Source organism: Felis catus, chromosome C1 (genome assembly GCF_018350175.1).
Source record: "Felis catus isolate Fca126 chromosome C1, F.catus_Fca126_mat1.0, whole genome shotgun sequence".
In the NCBI taxonomy this organism is placed as follows: domain Eukaryota; kingdom Metazoa; phylum Chordata; class Mammalia; order Carnivora; family Felidae; genus Felis; species Felis catus.
Window position 1 is genome coordinate 159863100 of NC_058375.1, and position 13972 is coordinate 159877071.

At 39.7% G+C, this 13972-nt stretch overlaps 1 non-coding gene across 1 annotated transcript; it reads left to right on the forward strand.

Moving 5' to 3' along the window:
* The first annotated feature begins 11760 nt into the window (after nucleotides 1-11760).
* Nucleotides 11761-11868, forward strand: LOC111562088. The gene has a single exon (XR_002745143.1). It is a non-coding gene; the product is annotated as a U6 spliceosomal RNA (small nuclear RNA).
* Nucleotides 11869-13972: the final 2104 nt, after the last annotated feature.

Below are 13972 nucleotides of genomic sequence, written 5' to 3' on the forward strand. Positions count from 1 at the left end.
TTGTCTTATTAAGAGAATTTGAGGCATGGGGAGAATGGAAAGTATTTTGGTTGGTGGGGGTGGGGTGGGGTGAAGTCACATGGTTGCATACTTCCCGGCCATGATGAAATCATTCGTGTAGGGAAGAAACATTCAAAGTACCGTCATCTACCATATTCCACAGATCATTAGCTTTCCTGAGGCATTCAGTGACTGGAGCAGATAAATTGCTAGCAGAAGATAGTAAGGATCAAAAAAAAAAAAAAAAAAAAAAAAGCAGACAGGTTCAACTTTATAGGCCATATATTTCCATTCTTTCTTTTCTGGATTTGTGGGGATATGTCTGCATAGCAAGGGGTGGCCCATTCCTCCCTTGCTTAGCAAAATTTCCCAAGCCTCAGCTGCTTCCCAGTCTCCAGGATCTCTATCTCAGCATGTCAATAGGCAGGCTACTGTGCAATGTGATGTGTGGGTGTCCAAAGGACTCCCCACCCAACAAACTCTATTCCTTCAGGATGATTCTAGCATGTTTTCTAGTCTTCTGCCCATGTGGAGTGTGTCAGAGGGATCCTCGAAGGGGAGTCAGGACTGCAGACCCTACTCCTGGCAAGTTTTCCTGACAGGGAACTGGGCTTTGGTCCCAATCAGCTGGATGGGGCTGGGATGCATTTTGCATGCCCAGGCCCCCAGGATATGGGTTCTTGCTTCATGAGACTACAGAACTGAGGGTCAGTTCCATGGCTGGGGATATGTGTGAAAAGTAGTGTGGGGATTTCGTATTATGCCTGAAAATGACTATGGAACTCTAGGGAGAGCCTCAAAAATGAATAAAAATAAAAATATTATTTCAGTAATGTAAGTTCTCCTCAGAGGAAGCACCTCAGAGAATATTTTCAAAGGTAAGATGGTAAGATATGAATAAAGTGAAAAGTGTTACTTTTATCTCTGTTACTTGATGGGCAACATTAAGCTATTCCATTCTTTAAGGCCTAGTCATCAGTCCCAGAAATCTACTGAGTACAGGAAAACTGTGGGTGGACCTAAAACATTAAAATAAACCATATTGTTCAACCTTCAGTAAAACTCAACTCTACATTTTGTTCCCCTTCGAAAAGTACCTAGTGAATTAGTTTGAACAGAAACGAACCCAAAACGTAATTCAATTGAGAAATAAATACACAAACGTGAAAAATATTCAACAATAAAAAAGGAGACTACAATGAAAGTAGTTTCTCATCTAATCTCTGTCCCTTGTTCTCCTGTCTCCTCCATGGAGCCTTGTTAACAATGACTTAATCTATACATAATCTGTACCTGATATTGATGTATACATTGTGTGCATACGTGTATACACACACATACTCAGAGCACATAGAGCACTAGGTAGATATACAGATATCTCCTATGCCCTTTTTATGGTTGTCAATTTCTTGACAAATATATATAATGTATAAATGATGGACAAAGATTATGACTAACATGAAGAGCCATGGTACTGCAAACGGATACATGCTCAAACGGGGAAGTCACCATAGAGTTGAATAAAATAAGTATTTACAAAATTGCAAGCAGGTTTAGGGAAACCAGTAAAGGATAATGCAGTACTCAATGGTTTATACAGGTTTGTGTGATTTTGTGTCTAAGGCATACTCAATTTTTAAAACCTTTAAGAAAAAGAAGGCAAAATCATTGATACAAAAAAAATGTAGAGTTTAAGATGAGAAAGAAAGCATATCAAATCACAAATCTATAAAACTATAAATACCACATGTCATAAAATCTAGGTAATACTATCCTCTCATATCACTATTAAATGTATCACATCTCTTTAATACTCTTTGCCTACTTTTTTGTTTTTGTTTTTATTTTGCTACATGCTCTTTTTTTTTTTAATATATGAAACTTATTGTCAAATTGGTTTCCATACAACACCCAGTTCTCATCCCAACAGGTGCCCTCCTCAATACCCATCACCCACCCCTCCCACCCCCCATCAGCCCTCAGTTTGTTCTCAGTTTTTTGGTTTTTTTAAATTTTTTTTTAACATTTATTTATTTTTGAGACAGAGAGAGACAGAGCATGAACGGGGGAGGGGCAGAGAGAGAGGGAGACACAGAATCGGAAGCAGACTCCAGGCTCCGAGCCATCAGCCCAGAGCCTGACGTGGGGCTCGAACTCAGGGAGCGAGAGATCGTGACCTGAGCCGAAGTAAAACGCTCAACTGACTGAGCCACCCAGGCGCCCCTGTTCTCAGTTTTTAAGAGTCTCTAATGCTTTGGATCTCTCCCACTCTAACCTCTTTTTTTTTTCCTTCCCCTCCCCCATGGGTTCCTGTTAAGTTTCTCAGGATCCACATAAGAGTGAACACATATGGTATCTGTCTTTCTCTGTATGGCTTATTTCACTTAGCATCACACTCTCCAGTTCCATCCACGTTGCTACAAAAGGCCATATTTCATTCTTTCTCATTGTCAAGTAGTATTCCATTGTGTATATAAACCACAATTTCTTTATCCATTCATCAGTTGATGGACATTTAGGCTCTTTCCATAATTTGGCTATTGTTGAGAGTGCTGCTATAAACATTGCTCTTTGATCACCACTTCACATGGCATTGACATTATCCTCCATGGAAAGAATAGAAAGTTAAATTAGTCTTTCCTCTCACATAGTCTCTTTCTGGATCAATTGGTCCATGAGTTCCTCCCTATAAAAACGAAGAGAGTCCGGTGTCACAGTTGGAAAAACAAATTATAGCACATGTCCTGCCAAGCATTGGTCAGAGACACCATTTTTTTTTTTTTTTTTTTTTTTTTTTTTTTTAGAGAGATACCTTTTATTTTAAGTGCAAAGGCCAAGGCATTTTATAAAACTGGGGAAACTCAGTCCACCTTCCATGCCTAAGAATGGTTTTGTCATTTCCTTCTGCCTTCAGTGGCTCCTTATCCCTTCAGGATAAGATCTAAACTTCTCTGCACGACAAAGGAGGCTCTGCATCCTCCTATTCCTTCTCACCAGCCTGGCCTCACCCCTTACCACCTTCCTTGCACCACCTCTGCCCATTCCGTACAGGTTTAAATAATTTGCCTATGGCTACTTCAACCTGGTTCTGATGCCAGAAATTCGTGTTGTTTACCACATGATGCTATTCTCCTCGCAGGTTAAATTGTGTGGTTTGGGTAGCACTCAAGCCAGCTGCATATGGCATGCTGATCTAACTTTTTCTGAAATAATGTACTGGTCTTCATTTCTTGACAGATCAAAACCCCATTATGTTTCTGACCCATCCCCACCCCCTCTCCCCCACTGAAATTGCTCTTTTTCAAGGTCACAAGTGATCTCTTTGCTGCCAAATCTATTGGCCACTTTAATCTTTTTGGCTCTCAAAAGTTTTCCACAAAGTTGGCTGTCTCTTCATTCTGGAAATAATTTTCTCTCTCTTCTTTTGTGACAAACCATCCTCTCAGGTTTTTTCTTGCCTCACTGGGCACTCACTCGGTCTCAGTTCCCTTTTCTGACTCTTTCTCCGCTTACCTACCTAAATACTGACCTTCTTCAGAATGAGGTTTTGAACTAAACTCTGCTTACCCCCTGCCCTGAGTGAACTCACCCAGTCCCAGGAAAGTAGATAGGATCCATATGCTGTTTGCCGATTAGCATGTCTCCGGCTCAGTTGTCTGCTTACGCTCATGTGTCCAACAAACTACTTGATCTCTCTACTCAATTGCTTCACTTTTATGCCCTCAGTTTTCACTGGCATCTCTTCATTTCTCCCTTCAAAGATGTTCCCCTTCTAGTGGTCCAGTTACTATTTGCTGTGTGACAAACCACTTCAAATCTTAATAGGTCAGGAATTCAGACAGGGCATAGCAGGAATGATTTATCTCTGCATCAAGATATCTTGGGTCTTCAGCTGGAGAGACTCAGGGACTGGGGGGGGGGGAGTGACCTAATAATGAGGGGCTAGAATTATCTGGAGACATCTTCTATCACACATCTGACCGTTGATGCTGGCTGTCGACTAGGACCTCAGCTGGGGCTGTTGACCAGAAAATTTACACAGGGACGATTTATGTGCCCAGGCTCCTTCATAGCCTAGGGAAGCCCCAGGATAGGTGGACTTCTGACATGGTGGATCAAGCAAAGTTCCCGCAGAGAAGGTATGGCCTTCTGTGGTCGAAAGGCAGAAGTCCCAGGGTCAACTCCAGTGTTACTCTATTGGTAGAAGTAGTCACAAGCCTGCCCAAACTCAGGAGAAAGGGATGTAGATCCTGCTTCTTAGTGGGATATATCTATCTATCCCTCATACAAGTTACCATTCCCTTGCACCTCCTAACTGGTCTCCCTGCTTCCATTTTGTTCCATTCCAATACACTTTCCAATATCACAAAGTGATCTTACTGAAATGTCAAATTTTTTTCTCTTGCTTGAAAGCCATCAATTTCCCAGTGCACTCAGAATAAGATCTTAACTTCTTGTCTCTCCAACCTCATCTAAGGTCACTCTTCCCTTGACTCATCACACTACACCAGATGTATGCTCCTTCTTTTCTACTTTATGGCCTTTGTACTTGCTGTTACCTCTGCCTGAGACATTCTTGGCTTCCCTGGTGTTGTTTACATATGGCTAGCTCCTTCTCATCCATCAAGACTTGGCTCTATGTGACCTAACCACTAATTATAGTGAACTTTATTCACTTTAGTGACCTTTTTGTTCACTCTCTTATCACCCTGTTTATTTTCCTCAGGGCTCATTTACAATATTTAAGTATAATATTTATTTGTGTTCTTGTTTATGTTGGGACTTCTCTATTAGAATGTAAACTCCATGAGGGTCTCTTTAACTGTTTTATCTTCAGCACCCACAGTGCCTGGCACATAGTAGATACTGAGAAAATATTTGTTGAATATAATAAATAGATAGATGATGGATGGATGGGTGGATGGATGAATGGATGAATGATCTATTTATCCAATGGCAGCAAAAGAAGACACACTTCCTCCTGAGTGCCTTTTTAGCCAAGAAGAAAAACAGTTTCCTTAAGAAGTCCTTCCCCCATGAGATCCCAGGTCCATTTCCCAGCCTTCTTAAGATTCCCAGGCTTCTTGAGATTCTAGACATCAGATCCAGGACCTAGAATGGACCTGCCATCCTGGATCACACTCTGTCCCTGGAAGAGGTATGCTTATCAAATGATCAAAGCAATAGGTCACCTGCTCCCTCTTAGAGGCAGTGACATTAAACCATGCTGGTTTCTGGAGCTCAGAGAGGTCCTTAATGGGTTTCCTAACATCCTCATTTTCATTCAGGCAGCCATTTGAGGCCAGGCCTGACCATCTACTTTTAGATCATCATCTTTGTAAACATCTTGCAATTCCAATCATTCAAAAACACAGACACAATGGTTTCCAAATACTTTGAGCTCATTACAACATCTCATTTATGCTTTTAATCCCCACTCATCTAAGAGCTATCGGCATCTATTTGATTTTCTCCAACAAAAGAGAATCAGAATGAAGTAATTTCGAAAGCATTTTTTGAGACTTTGGGTATTTCCTTAAACTTAGTAAACACCTTCAGGTGTCAAAAGACCAGCACTCCAAATCACTCATCTAAAGGCTTTTTTTTTTTTTTTTTTAATGTTTATTTATTTTTGAGAGAGAAAGAGCACGAGCAGGGGAGGTACAGAGAGAGAAGACACAGAATCCAAAGCAGGCTCCAGGCTCTGATTTGTTGGCACAGAACCCGTTGCGGGGCTCAAATTCATGGACCACAAGATCATGACCTGAGCTGAAGTTGGACGCTCAACCGACTGAGCCACCCAGGTGCCCCTACAGGCTTCTTGACAATCTCATCAGTACTGAAGGTTGGTTTACCCTTTCATTTGGCCTTATCAAGATGTTGTTTTTTTTCTCTTTTATTCACACTGGGTGTTCAGCCAAGGAAATGTATTTCCAGTTTCCCTTCAAGGAAAGTTTTGTTTTTATTGTTTTCACTGCACTTCTTTTTCTTTATTTTTTTCTTACTTTATGATAGCTTGCCATGTTCTCTCTATAGTTTATTCTTAAAACAGCATTTAAGCTTTTTACAACTTGCTACCTTTACTGATAACAAAATGGAAGCTTATTTGTCTTCTTCCCTTTGAAACTCAGGGTGGATTTGTCAAGTGTGATGTTTAAAAAAAAAAAACCAACAAACCAACTGTATCTGTTTGGCAAAGATTCACTGCTGCATTTGCGATTCTCCTCTCTAGTACATTTCCTGGGACTGACAGTTTTTTGGTCTATTTCACTGGCTGCTGTTAACATGTTCCCTTACACTGTCTCATTCCCAATGGTTTGGTAGCGATGTCTGCGATGAATGAGTTCTGGTGAACTGGAAAATAGATTTAACACCTGGAACTCTCCACACTGTCCCTCAGCCCTTGTATAAGCCACTTCTCATCCTTTACCTGTTGCGAAGAGCCAGACAACTTACTCTAATACCAATTCAACTGTCTACAAGTGGAGATTGTGAAACTTTTATGAGCGCAAAGCATGGCTGCTATGTATGGGATTTTCTCTGCTACGTTTTCCCCTTGGAAAGTTTAAAATTTAACTTTTCTGATAGGGAAAAGTTTTATGGTAAGGGATAGTGTTATGGTAAGGAAAAAGAGAGAGTGAATGTTAATGAGCAACATTTTTATCAGTTCTCTCAGGCTTTACCCAAACTATTCAACTATCTTATTTCTAAGAAGAATTCTACAAATCCTTTTCAGATGGAAATCCTTTGGACGGGTGCCTTATAGACCAACCTTGAGAACAATTTAATGTGACTGGCCTTTTATTGTTTTCAGTTCCTTCAAAGAAAGACAAATATTTACTACATCTGATACTTTGTCTCTAGTCAACTGATTTTCTAAAAAGACAAGGTCTTTTTGAGTACTTTATTTTCTCCTAAGTACTCTGAAAAGTATTCTGTTTTGCAGTGCTCTTCATAATGTTCCATCTGTTCTGATTTTTCAGAAGCTTTTTTTTTTTTAAATCTCCTCAGAAAATTCAATGAAAAAAGGTAAAGGCTTTACTGCCAGTAAATTTTTGTTTCTCTTCTTTCTGGGAAAGAGCCAGTTTGAGTTTAAAAATAGACCTGAGAAATGTCTACAGCTTGAGATTCATTCAATCCACTAATATTTGCTCTAGAATAATAAGGATATTTGATACATCTGAACTAAAATGATCCCCATATTTGTCACCTTTCCATTTCACATCAGATAAAACACCATAGCAGCCTTCTGTCAAAGCAAATTCCATTATGTTAACCACCCCCTCTCTCTTATTTTTAATTTATCCTGAAAAATGTGAAGCTGGTAGTTTAGGTCATTCTAAGCATCCTATGTTAAACATTTGCCCATTGATGCTGTTTATTATTGATTTCCAATAGCAGTTACTGTGGTCCTAATATCAGATACCCACTAGGATAAAAATATTGGGGCAATAAAAAGAATAACTTAATTTTAAAGTTTTTTTTTTTAATCAGCAATATTGAGCAATAACTGACTACAGTAAAATACCCAAAAGTTAAGTGTACAATTAATGAATTCTCATAAGTGCGTATATTTGCTTAACAACCCTCACAGTTATGGTATAGAACATTTCTGTCAAACTAAAAGATTCCCTTCTGCCCCTTTGCAATTCTCTTCCTATCTTTGGCAGCAAGGAACCACTAATCTGCTTTCAGTAACTCTAGTTTGACTTTTCCAGTATGTTACATAAACGGAATCACACACTGTGTGGTCTTTCATGTCTGCCTTCTTTTACTTAGCATAACACTTTCGGATTCATCCATGGTGTTGTGTATATGAGTAGCATGTTCCTTTTTATTGCTGAGGAGTATTCCACTGTATGGACATGGCAGACATTGTCTATTCAGTCATCAGTTGGTGAACATTCAGGTGATTCCAGTTTTTGACGATTATCAATAAAGTTGTTAGGAATATTCAAGTACGCGTGAAGTATATTTTCATTTCTCTTGGGTGACTGTCTACGAGTGAGACTGCTGGATCGTATGGTAAGTGCATGTTTCATTTTATAAGAAATAGCCACATTGTTTTCTATAGTGGATGCACAATTTTGCATTCCCACCGGCAATGTACAAACATTGTGTCTGTTCCACATTCTTGCCAACACTTGGTATTGTCAGTGTTTTTGAATTTTAGCCATTTTACTGCCTGTGTAGTGGTATTTTATTGCCATTTTAATTTGCACTTCCCTAATGACTAATGATACTAGACATCTTTTTATGCACTTGCTATGTTCTTCTTTGGTGACATGTCCTCAAATCTTTTGCCTTTATTTTATGTATTTTTAAAAAATATCTATTTATTTATTTTCAGAGAGAGGGAGTAGGGTACAGCTCAGAGCATCAGCACAGAGCCTGACGTGGGGCTCAATCTCACAAATTATGAGATTATGACCTGAGCTGGAACCAAGAGTCAGAAGCTCAACCAGCTGAGCCACCCAGGTGCCCCTCAAATCTTTTGTCTTAAAAAATAAATCAGGTTATCTCCTTGGTACTGAGGTTTAAGAGTTCTTTGTTTTGGCTATAAGAGCTTTATCAGATTTATGTTTTAGAAATACTTTCTTCCAAAAGAATGATGTAGGTTAGCCAAAACCCAGAGGATTTCTGATAAGTTGGTAAACCTAAAATTGCAGCTACTTGGGGCGCCTGGGTGACTACTTGGTTAAGCATTTGACTTGGTTTCAGGTCAGATCATGATCTCAAGGTTTGTGGGTTTGAGCCCTGCATTGGGCTCCATGCTGACAACGTGGAGCCTACTTGGGATTCTCCCTCTTCCTCTCTCTGACACCCACCCCTCCACACTCATGCTTGCACTCTCTCTCTCTCAAAATAAATAAATAAATAAAATTGTGGCTTCTTGAATTTCTAATGTCAAATTAGAGTTCTATATATTAATACACTGATACTTTGATGTAGACTTAGGAACAATGTCGAAAGACCTCTATAAAAAGATGATTTGGATGCTTTGCCCTTGAAGCAGTTCATCTATGCATACAAAATCAGTTCTAAAGGAGCTGTAGGTAAATTCCCATATAAAATGCTTCCAGACTGAAGTAAATATTCCCCACAGTGGGGATGGATTTAAATTATGGCAGCTCTAATGCTTACAGGAAAAGTAGAGTATACTCTAGGAAGGGAGGGAGATAAAGGACACTTAGGTAGGCAAGCTCCTGTGTGTCCTCTTCTGGGTTTTCTCTTAATCTCCTTAAAATACATTTTTTCTCTTTTTCTTGGTAGCTTTTAAGTTTTACATAATTTCAAACTTACAGAAAAGCTGAAAGAAAAAATACAAGGAACTCCTAAATATTCTTTATTTAAATTCACCAGTGTTTACATTTTACCCTAACTTAAATGCATTTTACATTTAATTTTTTAAGTATTTCATAGAGAAATTATGGTCTAGTTCTTTTTTAGTGTTAATTTATTTATTTTTGAAAGAGAGAGAGAGAAAAAAAACATGCATATGTCGGGGAGGAGCAGAGAGAGAGGGAGACAGAGACAGAGATTCCTTGCTGTCAGCACAGAGACTGACTCAGGGCGTGAACTCATGAACCGTGAGATTATGATCTGAGCCGAAATCAAGAGTTGGACACTTAACCAACTGAGCCACACAGGTGCCCCAAGGCCTAGTTCTTTTTGAAGTTTTTATTTCCATTCGTCTCTAGCCTAAGTGGTAGAAAAAGTAGCAATTAACACCCTAATTAAAATCCTAAAAGACAGAGACACAAAGAATCCTGTCACAGAACGCTGGAGACCCAGCACTATCCATAGCCACCGTCATGAAGCCAACCACCATTCAGCTGTGTAGTCTAGCTTTGCAGCCCGTTTCCTGACCTCTTCCTGGTATGGTTGGCTCCTACTACAGGCCATTGTACTTGACTTTTAGTTTTGATGACTGATATTGCTTTTAACGACCTAATCTTTGGTGTGTTCTCAACCATTGGTAATTCTGGGAAACAGCCAACCCAGTTCAGCTCACCAGGGACCTTAACCTGGTACCCTGCTTTGCCTAAGCCCTAACAGCAGGCAACTTAGCAAGCAGCAGTATTTGCAAGGAGGCACAACTAGTGATACTAGGTATCCCAGCACTGAGAACCAGAGAACCAAGACATATGAGTGCTGAAAGGACCTTGAAATCATTCAATACAACTCTTTCATCTTCAGATGAGGACACTGAGACCCCAAGAGATTTAATACTTTATCCAAGGTCACAAGTAAGTTGGTAGCCAAGGCATGACTAAAATTCTAGTTTCGTGCTTTTTCTACAATATAATGTTGCCTCTAATAGTTATTACTACTAATAATTAATTTTCAGCTGCAAAAACTCATGTGTTCACTCATGAAGTTAACATATATCTATTGAGCATTTACAAAGTTCTACGTACAAGGTATACAATATATTTAATCTGCCTTCCCAGATCTTACTTTCTGGCAGAGAAATAGATGATTAAAAAGTAATTATGCACAGCAGAAAACAGTAGAGAAGTTCCTCAAAAAATTCAAAGAAGTTCCACTTCTGGAACTGAAAGCAGGGACTCGAACAGATATCTTTATACAGTATTAGTTCAAACTGCCATAAAAAATACCACAGACTGGGTGCCTTACACAACATAAATTTATTTTCTCACAGTTTTGGAGAAGTCCAAGCCCAATGTGGTATCAGGGTGTGTTTCTGATGAGGTCTGTCTTCCTAGCTTGTAGACAGCTGCCTTCTTGTGTCCTCACCTAGCCTCTTCTCTGTGCATGCAGACAAATCAATCTCTGGTGTCTTTCCTCTTCTCTTAAGGACATCAGTCGTATCAGATTAGGGTCCCACACTTATGATGTCATTTAACTTTAATTATCTCGCTAAAGGCCCTATCTCTAAATATAGTCATAATGCGGGCTAGAGCTTTAACATGAATTTTATGGAGACACAATTTAGTCCATAACATATACCAATATTCAGAGCAGCACTAATCATAGACAAAAGGTGGAAACATCTAAATGTCCATTGATAGGTGAAGGGATAATCAAAATGTGAAATATACCTACAATGGAATATTATTATTATTATTATTTTTCAACGTTTATTTATTTTTGGGACAGAGAGAGACAGAGCATGAACGGGGGAAGGGCAGAGAGAGAGGGAGACACAGAATCAGAAACAGGCTCCAGGCTCTGAGCCATCAGCCCAGAGCCCAATGCGGGGCTCGAACTCACAGACCGCGAGATCGTGACCTGGCTGAAGTCGGACGCTTAACCGACTGCGCCACCCAGGCGCCCCTGGAATATTATTCAGCCTTCAAGAAGACAGATATTCTGACACATGCTACAATATGGATGAGGCTTGAGGCTATGACGCCAAGTGAAATAAGTCAGACACAATAGGATACATATATGATTCTACATACATGAGGTACCTAGAATAGTCAAATTCATGGAGACAGAGAGCAGAACAGTAGTTTTCAAAGACTGAGGAGAAGGGGAAATGGGAGTTATTGTTTGATGGGTACTGGATTTCAGTTTGGGATGATGGAAAAGTTGTGGAGGAGGGTGATGGTGATGGTGGCACAACAATGTAGATTTACTTAATGCCACTGAACTGTACACTTGAAACAGTTAAGTGTAAGTTTTATGATATGCATATTTTACTATGATAAAACAAAAATGTAATTTTGACTTCAGTATGTGGCCATAATACTGAGAAACTGGATTTACTCTCCACTTAAAATTGAAAAGCAAGTGTTTGCTTCAGCAGCACATCCACAAAAATTGGAATGATACAGAGAAGATTAGCATGGCCACTTTTGCAGGGATGACACCCAAATTCACGAAGCATTCCATTAAAAAGAAAAATTAAGGGGCAGCTGCGTGGCTCAGTCAGTTGAGCATCCAACTCTTGGTTTTGGCTCAGGTCATGATCCCGGGGTCATGGGATCCAGTCCTATGTCAGGTTCCATGCTGAGCATGGAGTCTGCTTGGAATTCTTTCTCTCTCTCCCTCCTCCCTCTGCCCCTTCCCCTGCCCCCCCCCCCTTTTTCTCTCTAAAATAAAATTAAGAAACAAGACAAAATATGAAGCAATGGTTTTTAGATACCGGACACTCAAAACCTAGGACAATAATCCCTCAGAGAAAAGAAATAGATGAGGTGAGCCCTACGATAGCTAGTTTAATGCCTACAGAGTTTCCAGGCTATAGCACAGGGAGGAAAATCCCAAACAGAGCCCAGAAATCTCCCTGAGTTGAGTAGCCAGGGTTGTGGATTTGGAGGAACCAAGGCATACAGAATTCACAGGGTAGGGCCAGAGAAGAGAGAGCTGCACAGAGAGAGAGAGCAAGGGCTTCAGAAAACTGTGGTTCCTTTTTAGTCTTCAGGCAAGAACTAACTGGACATGTGAATGAAGAATGTACCCAAATAAGGGAAAAGACCCACTGGAAAGGAGCACACAGACAATCATCAGACTTCACACAGGGCCTGGAATAATTTATGTTCCCAGCACCCTGAGTGGACCCTGAGTGGACAAATCTTGTGCTACACTGGTCATCGAGAAGAATGCTCATAAGGGTATTGGTATTTGTATGGCCAAACTCAAAACCCTAATCTAATCATTTAAAAAATCAGGAAACCTAATAAAGGAGCATCCTGTTATAACCTAACCAGTGTCTCTGAAAACCTCAACCAGTGTCTTTGAAAACCATCAAAAACAAGGAAATTCTAAAAAACTGTCAGCCAAGAGGAGCCTAAGGAGACATGACAAATAAATTTAATTTGATATACTAGGAGAATCCTGAAAAAAAAGTATATTATGGGAAGGTTAAAGGAATCTGAATAAACTTTAGCTGATAATAATATATCAATATTGTATCAATATTGGTTCATTAATTATAACAAAAATACCATACTGATGTAAGATGTTTATAATAGGGGAAACTGGATGTCAGGTGGGAGTGAGTGCCATGGTTAATATGGGAACTTTTTATACTATTATATTAGTCTTCTATAGTTATAACAAAATACCATAGATTGGGGGCTTAAACCACAGAAACTTATTTTCTCACAGCTCTGGAGGCAGGAAGTCTAAGAGCATGGTGCCTTCAGGGTTGGTTTCTAGTGAGATCTCTTTTTGGCTTGTAGACAGCTGCCTTCTTACTGTGTCCTCACTTGGACTTTCCTCTGTGCATGCATGTGGAGAGAGATTGATCTCTGGTGTCTCTTCCTCTTCCTACAAGGACACATGCTATGGCCTCACCCTTAGGACATCACTTAACCTTAATTATCTTCCTAAATGCCCTATTTCCAAATACAGTCACATTAGAGTTAGAGCTTCATATGAATTTTGAAGGGACAATTCAGGCCATAACAGAAGAAAGAGATGGGTGGTGCGCTTGGGTGGCTCAGTTGGTTAAGTGTCTGACTCTTGATTTGGACTCAGGTCATGATTTCACGGTTCATGAGATCCAGCCCCACATTGGGCTCTGTGCTGCCAGCACGGATCCTGCTTGGGATTCTCTTTCTTCCTCTTTATCTGCCCCTCCCCCACTTGTGCTCTCCTCTCTCTCTCTCTCTCTCAAAATAAATAAATAAACTTAAAAAAAAAAAAAGAGACAGAGAAAAAGAGATGGGAGTACAAGACATTTTGAAGAAATAATGGCTGAAAATTTTCCAAATTTAATGAAAATCCTAAACCCATAGATCTAAGAAGCTCAACAAACCCAAGTGTAAGAAACAAGAGAGAAGTACACCAAAGTACACATCTGAATCAACTTGTTCAAAACCAGCAAAAAGAGAAAAATCTTAGAAACTGCCAGAAAAACAAAGATAAGAATGACGGTAAACCAGTAAAGTTCTTGTCTGAAAAAATGCAAACAAGAAGACAATGAAGCAACATGCTTAAAGTACTGACAGAGGGGCTCCTGGGTGGCTCAGTCCATTAAGCATAGGACTTTTGATTT